Source organism: Petromyzon marinus, chromosome 39 (assembly GCF_048934315.1).
Source record: "Petromyzon marinus isolate PM22_M1 ecotype Great Lakes invasive population chromosome 39, UKy_Petmar_22M1.pri1.0, whole genome shotgun sequence".
In the NCBI taxonomy this organism is placed as follows: Eukaryota; Metazoa; Chordata; class Hyperoartia; order Petromyzontiformes; family Petromyzontidae; genus Petromyzon; species Petromyzon marinus.
In genome coordinates, this window is record NC_133705.1 from 10,223,211 (window position 1) to 10,243,175 (window position 19,965).

At 45.7% G+C, this 19,965-nt stretch overlaps 1 protein-coding gene across 7 annotated transcripts in view; it reads left to right on the plus strand.

Moving 5' to 3' along the window:
* Positions 1-1,299: 1,299 nt before the first annotated feature.
* Positions 1,300-19,965, plus strand: part of LOC116950386 (zinc finger protein 362) — a 64,891-nt gene continuing 46,225 nt past the window's right edge. For 4 of the 7 annotated variants that reach the window (XM_032968082.2, XM_032968080.2, XM_032968083.2 and 1 more), the window contains exon 1: positions 1,300-1,471. The gene's annotated coding sequence lies outside the window, so the exon portion shown is untranslated. The remainder of the gene's footprint in view (positions 1,472-19,965) is intronic. The other 3 variants (XM_032968079.2, XM_032968081.2, XM_032968084.2) reach the window with 2 other exon arrangements.

A 19,965-nucleotide genomic window follows, 5' to 3' on the forward strand; every position in this document is an offset into this window, starting at 1 on the left:
AGTGGTGGGTGGGTGTGTGGGTGGATGGTGGTGGTGGGTGGGTGGTGGTGGTGTGGGTGGATGGTGGTGGGTGTATAGTGGTGGGTGGATGTATGAGTGGATGGTGGGGGTATGTGGGTAGATGGTGGTGGTGGGTGGATGGTGGGTGGGCGGGTGGGTGGGTGGATGGTGGGGGTGGGTGGTTGGTGGTGGTGAGTGGGTAGGCGGTTGATGGTGGGTGGATGTGATGTTTGGTGAATGGTAGTGGGTGGGTGAGTGGTGGTGGGTAGGTGGGTGTATGGTGGTGGGTGGGTGAATGTTAGTGGTGGGTGGGTTGGTGGTAGTTGATGGGTGAGTGGGTGGTGGTGTTGGTGGTGTCCCCGACTGCCCACCCCGCAGGGTAGTCGACCGGCAGGTCACGTGTGGTACTATAAAATGTGGGTGTTCCCATGTCTTTCACCAGGGCGTATGACCAATGTGGAAGAGTAGACCAAATACCCACAAGACGGGCTCTCCAGAGCTCTGTCGAGTGGAGATCATTCCGTCAAAAATTTTAGAAATTGCAGGACCGCACCTCTGTCTTAACACCTATACCACTACGGATATGTAGTGGTTGAAGATCTCATCCAGAAGTGGCTTTACCATGGTTGAGGATGATTTTAGAAGTGATTCAGTGATGCAGGTGCGCTGGTAGTGGTGCACAGGCACTGCTAACTAAATAAAAACCGCAACACATTCGTGACAGCATGTGCTTATGAAGGTCCATTGCACGAAACGTCGCCGGTTATATATTTTTCTAGGGCGATAAAAAAACCTTAACGATTTTTTTAAAAATATTTATTATGTACTGGACAAGCGTCGCTGCAAGAACAGAAAAATAAATATATTGACTCAAGATTCGAATAGGGAAAATTTTGAAGCGCGCGTGACGATTAATCGAATCGTTTTCGGAGCCAACTCTGAACGCAACCGACGCGAGCGAACCCTCTTATGCTAATGATCCGTTATTCTAATGAGCCTATATGCTAATTACCCGATATGCTAATTATCCGGAGACTGCACGGTTAACTTAAAGGCGTTTTATGCTAATTAGCCGGAAGCGAGCGTTTTAAAGTCCACGCGCGCGCGACGCTTGGTAATAACAATCGGAAGTTTCCGCCGGCAAAACCGGAAGTTTATATTAATTAGCTCCTTATACGACATATTTATCCCCCGCCCAACTCCCGTCCCCACCTACTTTGCTGGAGGGGGGCGGGGGCCGTGAGGGGGCGGGGCCGTGAGGGGGCGGGGCCGTGGGTGGGTGGGTGGGAGGGGGTGGGGAGGAAGGCGGGGCCCGCGGGGAGGAGGAGGAGGAGAGCGCGAGGGAGCAAAGAGAGAGCGCTTGAAGAAAAAAAGCGGAGACGCCGAGCCGAGAGAGAGAGAGAAAAAAACTCTCCCCCCCCCCCCTGTCCGTGTCTCTCGCAAGCTCGACTCGGAGCGGCCAACGGCAAAGGTGCGTTTCGCTGCAGAGCGCCGAGCATTCCGCTTTCCGTCGTCACCACTTCGTATTTTATTCGCCAGCCGAAGCGGTTTTTTTTTTACAGCAAGCTGCTCGCTCGTTAACCGTCGTAGCGCTGTCGTTTAATTGATTGCCCGCGCTTTATTTTTTTTATAAAAAAGGCGCGTCAGGTATGCGGAGCCTTGAGGGGGGGCGGGTGGTAGGGGGGGGGGCGTAGCTGAGGGGCGGGGCCGATGGAGGCGGGGGGTATAAAAGCGCGCGATCGCCCGTTGCATTTCCCAGCGCGCATCGGTTCCTCCGGCGTTCCCGTTGGTCGGCGGGCGCGTCACGTGCCTCGCCCGCGCCGGTCGGTGGGCGGTGCGCGCGCCGCGCTCTCGGCCAATGGGAGCGCGCCGTTTCCCGCTAACGCCACGCGTGTGCAGTGGAGATTTTAAAAGGGGCGGGGCCGGGACGTGTGAGGGGCGGGGCCCGTGAGGGGGGGAGTGGATGAGGGGGGGGGGGTTTGCGGGCAAAAAAAATGGCGGCTTTTTTTTCTTTTCGTTTTTTTATCTTTTTTTTTCTACCCCCATTTTTTTTTGCTTAGAGTTTTTTTTTTCTTTTGCCCACCTCTGGCGGCTGAAGTGGCGACCGCCAATGTTACCCGTGGCGAAATTGAGGGAAATTAATTGCGCGAAAAAATGTGTTTTACCTCAGAAAATAACCAACATACGTTGTTGTGTGTGTGTGTGTGTGCGCGTATATATGTAAACGCGCGCACCGGACAAAAGAATCCACTGTTTTATTTAAGCTCACATTATTAACGAGTCACTATTAAGTGCGAATCTTAATGAGCTTCCGAAACAAGTGATGCGAATGAGGAGGCAACCGTGATTATAAAAAAAAAACTGCACAGGGCAATCAAGCCCCCCCCCATCCGCCTTTGTCTCGTTTGTTTAAGGCTGAGTCGACCTAGACGTACCACAGACACGTCTTGTCTATAGTTAGCGATGGTGCTATCAATGCTGGCAATATAATGGTGGTTTAACTATCATAATATTATGTATGTTTGTAGGTACCGCGTACACATGCAAAACAGTTTGCGAGCATCTATTGTTACAGCTTGTTACGTAGCTAGTGATTGTGGTGGTAGTGGTTATCAATAGTGGAAGTTGTATTGGTTAAGCCACGCGTGTTGTGTGGTCGTTTTAAAGCCGAGTCGACGTAGGGGAGAGCTGGCCTGTAGAGAGAATAGCTGTAAAATCGTACAGTATTGAAATCCCCGTCTCGGCAATCCATCCTTGGTGAACAATGTTGCCAATGCAACGTACATACAAATATGCACGTATTCGTACATGCAGTTGTCATAGGATTACGTGTACACGTAATATAACAAATGTAATCATATACGTGCACAGTTCCACACGTAAACAGCTCTAAATCCACAGGGGTTTTCTGAGCGTTGTGTAGTACACACAATTATATGCGTACACGCGTGTACATATACACACTTGTACACAAGCATGTACATATGCAACACGTGTACATTCACGTTTCCACGTGTACTTTGTAAAAATGTGCGGGAAGGGTTACATGCAAACCTGATGTACATAGAGTATACGTGCACATACACACGTGTACCCACACATATGCGTATACCGACACGCACGTAAGCACATGCGTGTTCGTACTTACACATTTGTACACGCGAGTAAGCATGGACACTTACACACGTGTAATACAAATGCAAAGATCCCCCGTATAGCCTTTAACAGACTGTTGGGGCAAGTGCTGTTGCCGAGTAGTTAACAGCACACGAGGGGTGTGGGCCAGTACCATGCCCGGCCGCCTTTGTCTCCTCGGTGCCGATGTTTACCCCACCGCGCACAAGGTGCTCATTTCAGACAGAGACGATCTAGGGGAGAGGCACGGGACCTCGGCAAGATAATCGGCACCGGTGTTGGTCGTGAGCCCGAATCGAACTCGGGAGTCGTCGGGCTCGCCGCGCAGTTCGCTAACCACTGCACCACCGCTCCCCGCACACACGCGTACATTCACGTGCACACGTAAACATGCAGTTCAAACGTACACACTTCAATGCCGAGGTAATGCTGTGTGCGTACACAATTATACATTTACAAATGCAGGCGCAGCAGCACACGCACGTACTGTCGAAATGCACAAGTGAATACCATGTATGTAAAACTATACCCACATCTGTTTGTGGACACATGAAAGTACTGTACCGTATATATACTCACAAGTATACGAAAACAGGCTTGAGTACATGCGCAAGTACACATGCATGATTCAATACACGCATACGTACGCACCCATCTAGTACATGATCGACTTCCCGTGTGCACACGTACAATCATACATGCATGTCCCCACGCTCCACGTATACACAGGCCCATGCATGACGACTGCGCACGTACACAAGCATGCTTGTGTACAAGCATGCTTGTATACACATGGACACAGTGTATATAGTTAATGCTCAACGTATGCATGCATGCACAAACAAGTATGTGCACATAGGCACACTGTATATACAGTACATGTCCAACGTATGCACACATGCAGTACACGTGTAGTATATAACATACGTATACTCATTTACAGTCTTTTGTCAATCCATTGCTGGATGAAGACCTCCCCACGACTTCTCCTGAACTCGTATTTGTGCTGAGCACACACACGTGCACTATTTAGCATCTGTACACGTCCTGTGAGTAAACAGTGAGCGTACGTAAACACACATCATCACACGTAATGCACAAAGAATATCGTCACACGTGAGATTACGTAAACATGTATTTACACGTGTGTGTGGACATGTATGGCCGTATACACATTGCCTATATACTGTATATGCAGTGCTAAATACTATATACATTGAACCGTACACAGGACCATACATTTGCCTTACACAAGTATACGTGCGTGCACACACATCTTCACACTCAATGTGCAGTATTACACTCGCGCGTACACAACGTGTTGACTCGCCACCCTTGATCAATCTACTGCTGGATGAGAGTCTGCCCACGCCGCGTGGGTCGTAGAGGTTTGATCATGTTTCACCGCGTAGTGTGTACACCGTGTGCACGTGCCATGCTTTTTTGTTGTTGTGTTTAGTTTGTCCTTACTCCCGCACGTCCGACTGACACGGTTGGCTACGTACGGTGCGAAAGAAGTTCATAATACTGTACATGCACAGTGCGCATTCGTCGTGCGGTACAGTTCACACACACCGACACACAAAACAAACACCCCACCGCCTCCCAAATTCTTCTTTATAGACCATATAAAACAAGTGCACCTACGAAGGGCTGGCACGGCACATGGTGCTAATCGATGCACGCGTGTGAATTGTAGCACGCACATGCGTGTGCTGCACTGCGATATAGAGCATGTGTTGCGTTACTACGGCGCCCGTGCCAGGCCAGGTGCACTCCGAGGCCACGTGGAGTGACGGAAGTCTCGCTGGCAATGAGATCATGGGACATCCCCCCCCCCCGCCCAGGTGCCGTGGGTTGACGGAGATGAACTGGCAGATGCACCACCTGTGCCGCTCGTTGTTATGAGCGTCGCTCTTCTTGCCTAATAGCGTACTTCACGAGCCTCGCCCACAGAGGCTGATCTTAACACTGCTGGTTACCGGTCTTAGGCAAGTCCACATCCCCCTGTACCACATCAGTACATTCTCTAGCCTGTGCCGCGCCCGTTTAGCACCTTCTATCCGGTCAAACAGAAGCACGTTGCTTGGGCATGCGGTGGCTGGGCATGCGGGATACAATGACCCAGCCATAAAGAACGTACACGCTTGTACATGCGCACACGTGCTCATATATACACATACCGACAGTACAGATAACATGAGCTGTATGTAAGCTCCTACACTACTGTGTGTGTGAGAGAGAGAGAGATGGATGGGGAGCGGTAGTGTAGCGGTTAGCGCGCTGCGCCGCGAACCCAGCCGAGTCAGATTGCCGCTTATGGCAAACATCGGTGGCGATTATCTGAACCGGTCGAGGGCCTCAACTAGGTCAACTCTGCCTTAAATGAGTCACCCGATGCGGTGTGTACACATCGCCACGAGGGAGACGAAGGCGGCCTGGTGTGGCGCTGGCCACCAACCCCCTTTGTGTACCGGCCTTCATATATATAAGGTGCTCGCTTACAGCACTTGTCCTGACAGTCTGTTAAGGGGGGGGGGGGGGGTCTTTGTACGTACTTTACGTGGAAGCTCATCGTCAAACATAGGCTTACGAGTCAACCAACGTGGTGTGTCCGTGCATGCTTAGCACGGGGAGCGGGAGGGGTGTCGATCGAGTCCTGGCCAGGGGGAGGAGCAGGAGGAGGATGGTGCTTTGTGGTGATGATAATGGTGATGATGATGGAGATCGAAGGATACTAATGTTGATGGGGTAGGAGGGAGTGAGTGAGTGAGATGAAGACGGGCTGGCTGGGTGGGTGGGCAACAGAGGAGTGGGTGACTCCGCCTCTGAGAACATGGCGACTGCGGCTGCCATTTTTTTCTTTTGTCTCGTTTGGTTTAAAGGGAGGGAGGAGAGAGTGAGTGGGCGATGAGAGAGAGAGAGACGCAGGGCGAGAGTAAGACAGACGGGATGGTGCACGTACAGAGGGAGGAGGGGGTGCCAGTGGCTAACCTAGAGCCCCCCCCCCCCAATTTTGATTAGACTCAGACTCGTTGCGTGCTGCTGGAATGATAAATTTTGTGTTTTTCTTAGGGGGCGCGGGGAGGTTCGTTATTTTTTTAGTCGAAACTCTTTACTCCCCCCCCCCCACTTCTGTTTTGACTACGTGATGGCTGCGTTTTTTTAAGTACTGTACTGTTATTTTTCCTTAAAAAATGTGCCACGGTGTTATTTTAAAGACTTGCATGTGTTCCCCCCCCCCCTTCGCCCAATGCAGTGACATTTATTAATGGTGCATTGTGATGTTCCAAAATGTAATGCAGTGGTGGTTATTTGAAGGCTCTTTTAGAAAATATGGTAGTGTATTGTAGACCTGGGTAAATTGTACAGAATTTCATACTGAGTACCGTATACGTTTTAGAAAACATACGTCAATGACTGGAGTTTGTGTTCACAACTTTCTAGAGTGTACTGTCAGTTATGATGTTTGAGAGGCGTCTCCATTGGCGACTGAGCCAAATGGGGGGGGGGGGGGGGGGGGTGTAATTCCACATTCTCATGACGGGGCTGGAGGGAAAAGCTACGAATGACGACCGCAGTTCACTTACCACAAAGTAGTACTTCATCAAGACTGTAAAGGAATGATAATGGGTTGAGATGAAACATGGGATGAATGGCAATCTGCCATTGTGATTGCTAGATACCTTATTACACCATCCTATTGCATTATTCTCTCTGTCCCAGACAGGCAATACGCCTAATTCTAAAGTACATCCTGTATTGATATAAAGTACAGTACTGGACATTAAAATATTGAAATATGCTCTAATATACTTTCAGCAGTATGTGTTTTTAAATGTATAGTCATTTTAAGGTACAGTACCGTATTTTTAAATGTGCTATGTAAGCCCGTTAGAAACTCCGCTTTATTTTAATAACGCATTTATTTGATTGTGCAAAACTGCGTTTTAAAAAGGCGAATTTCAAAACTCAATTGTGTGTGCGCTTTATGTTTTTAATACTCGATACAGGACCGCCATTTGAAAACATAATTCTTAATGTTGCCACATTTTAAAACAGATTAGTTTTTCACTGCTGTTAAGTACACTGCCTTAGTCGGACCCTACTCATCGAAAACATCGATTAAGTTCACGATCTCACCATCCACTAGGGACCGCTGTACTCACCACTGCTGGGGTCAGTTCAGCCCATCATCCTCAACCGTCCCTTGGCCTTGAGGATGTATGAGATCAGTACCACTTTATGGGAAGTACTTAGTCAGCCAACAGTTGTGTTCTTATCTTGGCCCTGCCATATGAATCTAGAATGTTTAATAGGCGACACATAGCCATAAACAAGTGATGTGGATCGCCCCACATCCCTGACTTTCTAGCAATGCTATTGTTAATTCCTATATCTTGCCATGACATTTTAAAATCTGGTTTGTATGCAATACATTCGTAGCTTTTTGTATTATTTGCAATTCAGCCTTTGTGTAACACACGTAAAGATCACGTCTTTGTGTATTTTTTAAATGCTGTACTTCCGAAGATAAGTTCTTGAACGTACTTTATGTATCACGATTTAATTTAAATATGGTATCGCCTTTACGCGTCTTAACACGATGCATTTTCGCGAGAACATGGTTCTTCCACTCAGTGCCTATTAATAACGTGGAATACGCCCGTTATAACGCGGTTTCTGAGCGGTCGACGACGAACTACTTTCTTGAGCTGAGTAAATAAAGTACGGGGAATGATACAGTGACGCGGCGACGTACCGTCAGTTGTTTATCTCGCCGCGTGTGTGCATACATCTTATCTCGCCAAACTTTATTGTCCCATTATATATGCGGTAATTTTTTTTCGCTGAACGCATTTTCGCTTAACGCGACACCTATGAACGCATCTACCGCGTTAAACGAGGACTTACTGTATCCGTTTTACTGTTTAGATATTACTTTTTTTACATGGAATCTTTTCACAGCAATTCTATTTAAAAAGTGTGGATTTTTTTCCCATGTGTATCTGGGTGGGCGTCAGGCTGAACTGTGCTATGAATCAGGCGACCTGAGTTCGATTCCCAGCCACGGCTGACGTGAGTGGTGATTGATATCTGAGCCAGTCCTTAGCGTTCCTCCCCCCACCCTTGCGCCAACCTACACTGACCACCTGCATCATTATGCAGGTGTAATAACCATAATACTACGTGCCGTCTGCTTCACAGTAGATGATAAACCCCCTGTGACCATCATTCGCGAGAGGAAGCCACTGTCCAAATTTTTTTTTTAAACTTGCCCGCAAATTACTTGCACGGTACACAGCAAGTGTCGCCCCCTACTGACAGACTAAAGCCCCAGGTCGCTCTTGCAAATTAGACATTCCCACCCCACCTGGTGAAACAAAATAACCATGAGGTGGCGTATGGCTGTGATCTAGCACTTTTGAGAAAAGCGTGGGTCGATCGCAGCGATTTGTGAATCTGTCTCATCGACCCACTGGCCTACAAGAGCAAGGAGATGGCAATACAGCAACAAGTTTTGTGAACCCGTCTGTTGAACTTTTGTGTCCATCCCCCGTGTTATCACCTCATCAATCATATTATTTCTCCGTGTAGTCCGGTTGTCTCTGGCATGAAAAACACACCTTAAAAATGGAAATGATTAAACGTCCCCAAGCAGGACCCTCCTAAAAATTGTCTTGAGACACGGGGTGAGGCTTTGACGGGAAAAAAATATTGTTTTTATTCAACGCGTATTTGGAAATTGTGAACGGTGTAGTGAATGACGCATACCAAACAGCGATAATGTCACCGCATTTTAACGCTTTCCTTTAAAAGGACATTTCTTTTAAAAAAACGTTCCATGTTATTTTTTTTTAAATACTGCGTAATTGTTTTTTATTAGAGTGCATTAAAATATAAAGTATTCTCTTAATGCAGCTCGGGCTATACTACCATTGGCAAAAGTTCCATTGAAGTTCTTTACAGGATTGTGAGAGATGGCAACGGCTTGCGGAGGAGGGGGTTGACCGTGGCTGATGATCAATGAGTTTATATTAATCCCATATTTTATTTAACTTTTCAGCATTGCTCACCTAACATTTAACTGCATGATTATGATATAATTTTTAAAGGTTTGGTAATTTCGGGTCAAAAAGTCAAAATGTTTTCGTTATCAAACGAGTTTGGGATAGCATTTTCTTCACTGGCAGTCCCCGGTCGGTGGTTGAAATTTCACATTTCCAATGGCTGGGGTGAGTTTTTCTGCAGGACGAACTGCAATTGGCTTCTCCAAGTAAGTAGGTGGTAGTTAATTTATTTATCATGGGGGAATGGTGATAAGATGGGCTGAGTCGACCCCAACTGGAATTCAAGCTTGTGACCCTCCTGATTGCGGTTTGAGAACGCTAAATCGCAGTGGCAACTGGCTGGTTATTTTTAGCATAATAAGCATTCCTGTTTATGATCTTTCATCTGAAGCACCAAGCGGTGAGCATTTCCCACCTCCGTTTAATTTGCTGCAATTAAAGTAAATCAATGGTAAGAAAATTGCAAATCAATTTTGTGATTAAAGAAATACAGAAACCTGCATTTTAACCAGAATTAATGGACCACAGCATTAGGAGTCAGCTAGGTTTAAGTTGTGATATCAGTGTAGCCTCCGGCATCAGGAAGAATCCTTATAAAAATTAAATCACAAATCACTTTCATTCAAGGTGGGGGGAGCGGTGGTGCAATGGTGGTGAGCGCATTACACTGAACTTCGTGACTTAAGTGTGACTCCTAGCCATGGTTAATATCAGTGGCGGGTGATATCTGAACCGGACCTGCGCGCCCCCCCTTCTGTCACAAACCCACACCGACCAAAGTGAAGTATTGTCAAATAACTCCTTTGACATACAGCATGGGAAGAAGGCCTTCACCCAGCAGTGATTTGACAGAGGGCTGTAAATAAAAAATCACAATTATTGCATCCAAACCATCGGTGGAATCATGTTAATTAGTCCAAGTGTCTCCTTGCTCAAATGGGCGTAGGCTGAGCCTCATCACTGTTATCGGCTCTGAAGCTTGTCTTGAAAATGGCACATTCTTCCAATTAGCACGGTTGGCTACGTACGGTGCGAAATAAATTTGACATACATACATACATACATTCCCGTACTTTCGTATGGCTGATGTAGATGCAGAGCAACAACTACAATTTCACATTCAGGTGGTCAAGCCAGACAACTGCGTCAGCGGGAGTAGCGGAGTGTGTTACCATGATGTTTCCTTCGTATTTGTGGGTTGGGCATTGCATCATTATGTGATGTATGATCTGTTCTGGGTGACCACAGTCGCAAGCTGGAGAGTTTTTAATATTCCATTTCTGCATCAGGTATCCACATTTGCCATGGTTTGTGTGGATGCGGTTTAGGGTAGACCATGAGCTTCGTGGAAGATCAAACCCTTCTGCGTTGGGCCTTTCAGACAAGAAGGCTCATTACAGAATCAAAATATGTATACTGGAGGAATCCGATGAGATATAAAGCTCTTTTTCAAAGATGTTCAGTAGAGCTATGAAGATTTTTTATTTAATAGGACCAGGACTGTTGACTTTCCACAAAGTGTGCCACTCAATTTGTAAACCCAGAGGGATGATGATGATTCTCATGGGCCCAAGTCAACACTCGACCGGGGCTTAACCCACGGCGGACGTCTGATTGTGAATTGAGTGCTTTCACCACAATGACAACTGGCCACTTTGTCATTATTTGGGCTGTAAAAAAATGTGGTCTGCTCATCATGCTTGTTAAAATCGAGTATTAGTCCCAGTGATGGCAATTTCCATCGCCAACATAAGGGGTGTTGTTCACATAGTAATTATTCGTAATGAGTAAATTGCCTCAATTAATTAAACGTCTGGTTTTGCAGACCAAGTCACAGACCAAGGAGTTGGTAAATTAGAATTTGTAGACCCCTGGGGAGCAACAGGTGTTGTTTCTAGGAGGTATTCGAGTAGCTAAGCGATTTATAGGTCCTTGGAAACAAAGAAGGGTCTTTGTCCATGCTCATCGACACTCCTTAGAAGACCCCTCCGACTCTAACCCGTGACCTAACTCACCTATAACGTTATGTCGAACGGTTAACCTAAACCTTATACTCTAATGCTAACTCTAACACGAACCTTAATCTGAACCCCAGCCCTATCTGTAACTTGAACCCTGACCCTCATTCTAAACCCTCACCATAAATGTTTTAATTCTAACCCAAATCATACTCCTAACTCTGCATCCCATTAAATTTTTGATTTAAAGCTTTCGTGACTGCAGTAATTCATATTCTTAGTTTTTTTTTTATTGTTTTATATATATTTTGTTATTTTGTTGTTTCTCTTCAACGTGACTTTACCGAAAAAAAAAACTAAGAATATCTGCATCCCATGTTAACCTATAAATCAAACCCTAATCTTAAACTGAGCACTGACTATAATTCAAACTTTAACCCTATTGTTGGTTCTAACTATAAACAATAGCCTAGTCCTAACATTAACTTCTGACTTAACCTCTCAATCTAACCATATCTCAAACACTAATATTAACCTGATTTGAAGCTTTCGTGACTGCTGGAATCCATACTCTTTGGTTCTTTCGGTAAAGTCACGTAGGTAGAAAAATAAAACAAAATACAAATTATATACGTTTCGATCGCAACACAAGCGGTCGTCCTCGGGCAGAAAAAATAATCCAGCAGTGGAACTGCTGAACCAGCGAGAGAGCTGTTACAACCATAACCTTAGCCTTTAGGAGTGGAAAAATTGTCTCCATGATGCAATGAATCGCCATGATTCAATGTAAGGATAAGTTATTGTATGCCTTTTCGGTTTGTGTAGAGTCTACACTGTGTTGGTTGCATGATTTCTATGAACCATTCTCTGATGATATGAGAAAACACTTTAAGACACTTACTATATGTATAAAAGGAAGAGTTCCATGTTATGCTGGTACCAACACGGCGTAACGGAGGGGAGTCTCGCCACGTGCTCACACCTGCACGTTGTGCAGTGAATATGCCTTTAACATCCTTCCAAAAGAAGAGCTCACTGGGTCGCAAGTCCCTTTTTTCAAGTGGGTTCTGCAGTTGGATGTTTAGTCAGTTTTCTTTTTCGAGGAAGTGTTTTGCATACGGGAGGAAACCGGAGTGCCCAGAGATAGCCCACACGCATGTACGAGGCGATAACTCAAAAATACTTGATAATGAAAATGGGATGCTAATGTACTTGCTATACTACCATTCTACTGGTCACCTTGTATACAGTACATGCAGGTTGGGAGTCTTAGAGCACACTTGTGCTGGATTACAGGTGGGTGTTATCATGCATGACTTAAGTTAAAGCCAGCATCAAGGTTAGTTGCTCATGCATAAATGAGTCATTCGTAGTCTGGGCTGGTGTGATCTATCTGCTCTGCTATGGGGGCAATACAGTGTGCAGCTTTCCAGATCCGACTATACAGAGCTTTTTAGTGATTTCAATGTGGGAATTTCTCCGGATACTCCGGTTTTTCACCAAAAACAAAGACTTACTTAAAAAATCAATTGGCCTCTTTTTTACCAAGCAGAGCTATCCTCAAAGCTAGCCCAGATGCCGAGTGAGGCTCTCTTTTGAGTAAGGTGTCTTAAAGCAACGGCCTGTAATACATCTATAGTGATTCGAGACACATGCTTTGTGATAACTACCAGCTTCTTTTGTCAGTCAACTGCGTAATGAAGGCCTCCCCACACTGTGCCAGTCTTGGGGGTTGTTTGACCATACTTCACTAGGCTGTTCAGTGAGGGGGTGGTGAAGAGGGGTACCAGAACTAGTTAAGATATCACTTGGCACTCTTAGCTATGGCCAGGAATTTAATTCAGGTTGCCAGGTTCATAGTGCAGTGTACTAACCGTTGCGCCACTACTCCCTAATAATAATTACGTAATAAACATTGTTATGTTTTAAGGAAATCCTGCGTATCATAATTGTTTGAGGAGGGGACACATATTTGCTCGTTTTTTCAAATTCAAGTAAGTGTTTTACACACTATGGGTATATGGAGTAACCGGAGAAAATAATACGACAAATATGAAAACAACATTCAAATTTCCACACGGATGGTGATGAGTTCAGGAACCTACTTCCTGTTCTGCTATTTCCTGCCTACCTCGCAGTGAAGCTTTCCGGGATAGACAAAGGAAATTAAAGGTTATGCCACCGCAACCAGTGGCGATGTTAAGGTTGGTGAGCAGCGTAGCTGGACCGAAGCTTATGAAGCAAACGCATGTCATTGAGTCTCGCTGAGTCTCAAGGCGATCACTCCTCCGCTGCTGTTGCGTCAGCTGTCTGGAATTCCCTCTCACCGTCTTCACTGCTCTTTCCGCACCCTCTTCCAATTCCAGGCTTAAAACCTTCGTCTTCTCTGCCTGTGACTCACCATTTTCATCTGTGCAAATCTCTTCATCAGCCCCCAAGTTATTTTCTCAATTACCCTGCTCACGTTATAACTATAGTTTGGACCGGTCAACGACCTACTTGGTGTACTACCACCTCCTGCTCACCTTACCACCCAAAGGGTTTGGGAGTTTGCTAAGTCTCACCATGAGCCACCATCGCATGCTTCCAAAAAACCTCTGGATCGCAGGCGTGAGGCCAACCCGCCCTTTTTGAAAACCCAGGGCCCCATTGCACCCTTGCACCCTCCCAGCTATTTCGGGAGCAGGTTGTGAGGATTGTGGGAGGAATGAAATTTGGTGAGACTTGTGAAATGTTTATTTAGTTTGAAATGAGGTGCGGGGAAGTGCACAAAAATCCCAGTGGACGTTTTCAGTTGCTAACTCAACATTGGCATAAAACGGCCGAGCCTTGACTGCATTGGGCTGTGGTGAAGGCACATTTTTCCAAACCTTTACTTCCTTTTAAATTCCTTTTTTAGGTTGTTTGAGAGGTAGGTTGATCAGTATGGGGTCAATAGGTAGCTGTTTTGGTGGCTGGGTAGACAGCCAAGTAATTGAATAGGGACGTGGTTAGGTAATAACTTGGTGGGTGGGTAGGTAGTTCAATAAGTTGGGTGAATTTGTAGGTGAGTAGATAGTTGGATGGGTAGGTAGGTGAATACGTGGGTCGATTGGTAGGTTTGACGAGGTGGTCTGCGGTTTGGTGGTCGAGCAGGTGGGTGTTTTGGTGGTTGAGCAGCTTGGTGAATAGGTTGGTGATTATGTAGCTTGATGGTTAGATGGGTTAGTAGTGGGAGTGGAATGATGCATTTATTAATTGATTAATAGTTTTTTCAGTTCACAATACCTCGAATTGCATGTTTAAGAGTCAACGTCTTTTTTCCCTTTACATTTGCTGTGTGTAATGGGGTTCACGTCACCCCCCACAGCCACTAGAGGCACTACCGTTAGCGACAATTTTAATAATATAATTGATTCAGTTTGTCAATGGGGGTGGGTGTGGGGGTGAATCATTCCATCCTGACTTGGTAGGAATCCTGTATAACCAAGTTAGAGCTAGTTTAACACGTAGTTGGCTTTTGCGACCAATGTTATCCACGAATTGGTATGTTTTGTTTACGTGACAAACATTAATTGGCTTTATCGGGTGGTGGCGGTTTTAACGACACATTTACGCCATCTAATACAAAAAAACCTTACGGGAAAGTTAGATCCCTTGGAGAAAAGTGTATTATGTAAAGTAGTTTAAACTTATATGTATGTATGTTGAACTTCTTTCGCGCCGTAAAATTCATGCAGGAGAGGTTACAAATTCGGAAGGTAAACATAGTTGGTGTAAATTATAAATGAAAAAAACGCTGTTTATGAGTGTGCATACTCGTGAAATATCTCCATGTAGATTAACATTATTAAGCCTCAAGACTTGGGAGTATTTGACAAATACATTTTTCTCTGTTCCTATGTGTTGGAAGAAACTTCAGTCGAATAATCGTACATGCATGGGAATGAAAACTAGCAAAATATACAGCAACCTAATTCCTGTGCCGCCACATAGAGGTACCACTACGTATAGCTGCTGAGTTGAGTGTCTCGTGAAAATGATGGTCTCTGAATGACCCGCCAAACCCACCTCCAACTTTTGCTGAATTACAGTTGTGCACCACAATGCATGATTAATGGAACATTTTTTAAGAAAATTAAACACATTTGAAATAGTTTCCATCCAAACTTTGAATAACTTAACATTGCGGTAATATTTCATGGTGATTGTGTGTCCAGTTAAGTTCTCAATGAACCTCAAGACTCGGCGGTAGGATTCGGCTGGAAGTGCTGCGGCTTGCAGTGCTCAGCGCTGAGCATCGAGTCATCAGCCCTCCGATAAAATGACGAATTCTTTGTGAGAGGTCAGTAGTGGTCTGCTTGTGGAGAAAATGGCACTGACCATGGGAATGTAGAATTTCCACTTCTTGGTCTGGGCCACCAATGGGGGCGGACCACCAGCCTCACCCCAATTCTCATTTGTAAAGGGAGATACTTTGACTTTCACAAAAATGCGTTCTCAAATCAGAAATTATCATGCCCCTTATTTACCCAGGAAAGGATCACCGAGCCCCAACACTTATTTTCCGGATGGTCTTACATTTAAGATGTTTGACCCATTGATATCAATGCATGTTGTGTTTCAAGTGGGCGGAAACCAGAGAACCCCGGGGGAAAACCCACCCATTCAAGGAGGTGACACTCGCGCCACAACTATGCCCTGCCACATTGTAGCCACCGTTCCTACAAACAACTATAAAAACTAAAAAAAGTCTTTTGTTATTTTACCAGGTTAGGCCCACTGAGCTATATAGCTTTTTTTCAGAAGCGACCTGGCAACAAATGATAGCTGAATGAAGTGGCTTATGTGGAAATGTATAGCAGCCAAATACTCCAAACGCTTATTGATTCTGAATGTGGAGGTAAAAACCGGAAGACCTGGAGAAATCCACGCGACCACACGGAGATCATACAACCTCCAAATTAGCAGGTGTCAGGGTCGGAATCAAACCCACAACCTCCTGTATACCAGGCAAGGTAGTTAACATCTTGCCACCGTGGCACCTGGAAAACCTCGGTGGCCATTCATCTCACGAACTATCCAGGCTCAACTCTGCGTTAGCCTCTGAGATCCAATTAGTTTGGCCACATTTATATCGATTTAGTGACAAAATGAGCGCACAGTAGTTCGAGATCGTTGTGCTTTTATTCTGTTTTATTTAAGCGACCGTGCTGTACATTGGGTCAGCTGTGTTTTTCCAGGCAAAATAAAAAAAACGGCAATTGTGCCGCTGTGCGTGAACAGATCGCCACAGACAGGCTCTGACTCCTACATACAGTACAAGTATAAAACAAATACTGCTGTGGGGGAGAACAGAGAGAGTGGGGAAAGGGAGTTGAGAGAGAGAGAAAAAATCTAAAACAACAAATACTGTCGTCGTGGTCAGCGATGAAAGAATAATATTAATAAGTAACGGCCCTCCTCCCACAGTTACAGTGCGGACGAAGATCCCTGGGTTTGATCTTCCACAAAGCTCATGGTCCACTCTAAATTGCATCCACTGCACAAATCATGGCAGTCGATGTGGATACCTGATGCACAAGTCGAAAATTAAAAAACTCTCCAGTCGTGTGCGACTGCAATCATCCAAAACAGACCATAATACAACGTATAACGACGCAACGCCCGATCCACAGACACGAAGGAGACATCGCGGCGATACACTCCACTGGCTTCTAACGCAGTTATCTGGGCTTGACCAACTGAATGTGAAATTTTAGTTGTTGCTGCTCTTTCATCTACATCAGCCGTCCGTACGAAGGAAGAAGAACGCAGATGAGTGCGTGTGCGACGAGATTTGGCCATTCAGCCAGGGCTTTTAGCAGCCCCCAATGTTTGACCAGGTGAAAAGGGGTAAAACAAACAGCCGGCCCGCCCGTGGCTCAGCCTCTGCGTGAGTCCCTCGACTCGAGAGGCTTTTAAGGTTAAGGGGGGGTGTTATTTTTTTGAGGCTGTTATTTTTTTAGTCTCCCCCCCCCTCGCCATGGGCCCCACAAACCTCCTTGCAGCAATGGGGCACAGCTGAGGGTTTTTTTCCCTCCTCTCCTAGCTCGAGTTGTACAAACAACACTGCCAGGGAACTGGAAAAGCTGGTCTCCAAAAAAAAAATGTGCGACTCTGGTGATGGCGGGTGTTGGTTGGAGCCCAACAAGGGCTGAGGGACTGGGTCCCGAGCGCGGACACATCGGTACAATAATACGTTTATCTCGTTATTTTACTTGAGATGCTGCGATCCGCAAGCTCACCTGTTCGATTTTCCCAGCGTGGCAGGTTGAAACAACCGCGGCAAGTTTCGTGAATCCCATTGCCTCTGGCCATCTAACAGAATAAATAGCATGCGCCGCAGCGTGTGGTGGGGTAAAACTTGGGCACTCCCACGACCTCTTCCGAGATGCCCGTCCAGCGTGGAAGAGTAGGCCAAATACCGTCTACAGGGGGCTTTCTTGGGCTCCCTCTCGTGGAAATGGACATCTGTCCATTACTTGACATCTGTGGAGAAAGAACTTCCTCGTTAATCGGATTTCTCCAGGATAAATAAAGATGATTAGACCTTTCTGCTGCCAACCGTGGCATGAGTAAAATAATAGTTAGGGATGCGCCTTCACCTAAATATCCAGCCAGGGATACACATTGCCACCTATTAGCAATTTTAGCAATCGTCTGCTGGGTTTTTTGTTTACCGCATGCTCAAAGCAAAAATTGTGGGAGAAGGCGGGGTGTTAGCTTTTAAATTCTGGATGCAGTGAAAAAGGTTTAAAAGAAATCGGCAGACTCTCGCTTAAATCGGCAGGGTTGACAAGTATGCCTCACGGAGTCTCAAAATGTATTTGTTTGGAGGGTCCTATGTTGGGATGTTTGACAAATGTTTAATTAGTACGGTTTTTTTATGTACATGGGAGGAAGGCAGACTGCCCGCATAAACCCACGTTCCATACGAGGAGACAACTCAAATATCTGCACATGTGGTTCAGGAACCTACTCACGGGTTTGAGAGCCCTATCAAATTTACTGGATTTCAGGTGTGTGCTACTGTGGCAGACAAGCATTGTCTCGCTTGGTTTCTGGCAAAATAAAAAAAATCGAACGTTGGGTGAAGGGAGTTCGGGGCACTTAGGGGCAGCAGAGGAGAATGAGCAACTCCCCATCGAGCGAAGGTTGACTGGGGGTTTTGATAGACGTTTGGAGTCCAAAAAAAATACAGCTCTTGCAGTTACATTTGTCGGCTGTATTTCCTGAGAGTTGGACACTAGTTTGAGGCTTCGTTAGTGAGGAAAGAAAGGTTCTAAATATTTTGTTGTGTGCGCCTTTATAGCTCAATGACGTTACAGGTCTCGCATCGCACGATTGCATCGTCACTGTGACATTGCACAGGGTAAAACATTTTCACTACCAGGTCAACGCGGTGACGTCACTCGGGAGTTTTGATGGAGCGCCTGGCAGTGATGTTCAGGGCTTTTTCTTTTGCGTCATTAACGAAGCGTCAAACTAGTGTTGGACAGTCCGGGACACGCAACTCAGGCATCTAGCTACAAGAATAGAGCCATTGGGGGACCAGTAGACCACTTTACTGCGATGCCTGGGACAACATCTGAGGACACGTCATACGTTTTTACAAAAAGTACAAACCCCCCCCCAAACTATAATCAATACCAAACTTAACACTCCGCTTACTGGCCCGATTGCCAACATTTATGTTGTTTGGGGTAAAAATTGTCTGTAAAATTATTTCACGAAATATCTAAAAACAATTTTTTACCTACATTTTGCTGTGTTCCAGCATGATTTAGCATGCGTTAGAACGCGCACCCCTGGGTGCAAGGTGTAATGTGACACGCGTAGCGCGCGGTGCATCCATTTGTACACGCTTGCGTTGTTTCCGTGCTCGCATTTCTTTGTACACCCAAATCCCCCGAAACAAAATGGAGGCTCCGTTAATAGACTGGCCTTCCGAGATTGTTTTATTTTTTTTAATACTGTGTCCTCGTTCAGAACGTGTCGTGGCTGGGTTTGGTGAATGGCGAGCTAAAACATTTAAGAGGCACGCGTGAACTCTCCTGTCGTATTCAACCGAAACGTAATTTTCTCACAAAAATCTACGCATTTCGGCTGCGTCGTTAAAAAAAAGTTGCAGAGCCCTCTTATAAACCGGCACCCGTCATGGAGTGATGAATGCCTGTAATAGCGGGGCGCATGCTGCGCGCAAGAATTGGGTATTGAATTTGGAGACCTGGTTGCCTGGTCGTTAGTCACCGGGGGTGTGAAGTAATGAGCCCCAAAGATTGCCCCGATAAATTGATGCTAAAGAGAAAGCGTTCCGCAGAGAATGGCGAATAATAAAAATCCTTCGTCTCATCGGCTTAACTCTGCGTTTGTGTTGCTTTCCTTACAAGCACTTTCCGTTCACAGTTTAGTGCAAGGTAAGAACGTCTTAAATAACCCGAAAAATAACCCAAGTTGCCTGAAATGTTGGCGTTTGACGTGATCCACTTTTCTTAACTACAGTGTGTGCGTGTGTGCATGCGCGTATTTGGCAGTGTTAACTCGTGCAAATTGTCAGTCACGGGTTCCTTGTCCATGTCAGTGCAAATGATGTGTCTGCATCTTGTGGAATTTCTGTCCGGCTATAGTCCCTTTATTCTTGAAAGCTTCACAGAGTGTTATGATTTTTTTGTGTACGAGCAGTCCTCACATTTGTGAACTGTTTTAGAGAGAATCTGTTATCAAGTGTTCTTACACAAGGGAGGGAACCGGATTATCTGGAGAACTCTGTTCAATGGAGA